Here is a 2,346-nt window from a genome sequence, read left to right as displayed (position 1 = left end):
AGGGTAGCAATTTCCCTGGTTATCCCAAAATAAATTTCATCATAAAGGTTTCAAAAAGCATTAGTCTTCATGTGGCTGTTATTATTGCCATATTATTTTTTTGACCTTGTCGTTTCTCTTCTTCTATAATGATCACATGTAGTCCTTTTGCATGGTTGAAAAAAAAGTTTCAAAAGGCATCAGTCTTTGTACATAGTTATTTCATCATTTCTACCATCTCCTGCATCTTCTTCGGATCTACCTGCCTCCAGCCGCATAGTTTGCCCCCTTCTTTCTCCGTGCCCGGCGCCATGAGTTGCAGCTTCCCTTTGCAACAACTCAGCTCGTTGCTCCAATGCCTTTCGATCATGTTCAGACTACAAACCTGCCCATGGTAAACGAGCATGCATAGCAAACGAATTCAGCAGGGGATCTAACCAATTTATGATCAAAACATGCTCTGTTGCGATGTTTCCAAACAACCCATGAAATTCTAGTTATCCCCAAAATTTGCAAGTCCTGCTATTAGGTAATAATTTTGGGATGCGCCAAAAATACTACGAGAAGCAACTAGGCCTATCTCTAGCGCCATACATCTGCATACAATGCTCCAAATGTGGTCGCTGAGTAACGAAAAAAAATGTGATGAATGTCTTCAGGTTCTATAGCGGCATAGAGGGGCACACATTCAGTTCCTTTTAATCACATTGTCCTTTGTTGCAATGACATCATGCCAAATGAGCCACAGCCATTTTTTAGAGGAAGTTTAGCCTTCCAGAGATGCTTAAAGGATTTATCTGGGCCTTCATCAGATAGATGATTATACAAGGGTTTGACAATAAATTTTCCATTTTGGGGCCACTTCCATCTGGGCGCATCAGCAACTTGGGAAACATACACAAACATCACCATTCTATTCAAGTTGTTCATCTGCCCAATCTGTTTTTCGTCTAGCCATATCCTAAACGTCAACCTCCATCCAATCTCAAATGCTTCACACCATTCCTTGTTTCATTACAAATCAAGAAGACTCGAAATTGTTCATTCAGAGGTTTGTCTCCACATTAGGTATGCTGCCAAAAGTAGTCTTTCATGTAAAGTTGTGTGATCTTCAAGAAAACCGCCTTGTAGGGTGAATCAATGATCTGGCATATGACATGTTGAAATGTTTCTTTCTAAATATCTACTACCACAAACCTTCTTTATTTTCTAAAATCCACCACCACTTACATAACAGTATCATATTAAATCTTTCAATGTTTGGAATGTCAACACCCCCCTCCCAATTTTCTTGGTCTATGATACGTCTCCATCGTATCTACTTTTCCAAACTCTTTTGCCCTTGTTTTGGACCCTAATTTGCATGATTTGAATGGAACTAACCCGGACTGACGATGTTTTCAGCAGAATTGCCTTAGTATTATTTTTGTGCAGAAATAAAACTTCTCGGAATGGCCTGAAAATTCACGGAGAATATTTTTGGAATTAATAAAAATTATTAGCGAAAGAATCAACCGAGGGGGACCCACCTGCTGTCCACAAGGGAGGAGGGCGCGCCCACCCCCTAGGGACGCCCCTGCCTGGTGAGTCCCCTGGACCTCCACCGACCTCAACTCCAACTCCATATATTCACGTTCGGGGAGAAAAAATCAGAGAGAAAGAATTATCGCATTTCACGAGACGGAGCCGCCGCCACCTCCTGTTCTTCATCAGGAGGCCAGATCTGGAGTCCGTTTGGGGCTCCGGAGAGGGGATCTTCGATCTTCGTCATCACCAACCCTTCTCCATCACCAATTCCATGATGCTCCCCACCGGGAGTGAGTAATTCCTTCGTAGGCTCACTGGTCGGTGAGGAGTTGGATGAGATTCATCATGTAATCGAGTTAGTTTTGTTAGGGCTTGATTCCTAGTATCCATTATGTTCTGAGATTGATGTTGCTATGACTTTGCCATGCTTAATGCTTGTCACTTTGGGCCCGGGTGCCATGATTTCAGATCTTAACCGTTTATGTTACCACCATTATATCTATGTTCTAGATCCGATCTTGCAAGTTATACTCACCCACTACGTGTTATGATCCGGCAAACCCGGAGTGACAGAAGTCGGGACACTTACCGGTGATGACCGTAGTTTTTAAGGAGTTCATGTATTCATCGTGTGTTAATGCTTTGTTCCGATTCTCTATTAAAAGGAGGCCTTAATATCCCTTAGTTTCCAATAGGACCCCGCTGCCACGGGAGGGTAGGACAAAAGATGTCATGCAAGTTCTTTCCATAAGCACGTATGACTATTTATGGAATACATGCCTACATTATATTTATGAACTGGAGCTAGTGCCATATCGCCTAGGTTATGACTATTATATG

Source organism: Triticum aestivum, chromosome 1D (assembly GCF_018294505.1).
Source record: "Triticum aestivum cultivar Chinese Spring chromosome 1D, IWGSC CS RefSeq v2.1, whole genome shotgun sequence".
NCBI lineage: Eukaryota > Viridiplantae > Streptophyta > Magnoliopsida > Poales > Poaceae > Triticum > Triticum aestivum.
This window is presented reverse-complemented; position numbering follows the sequence as displayed.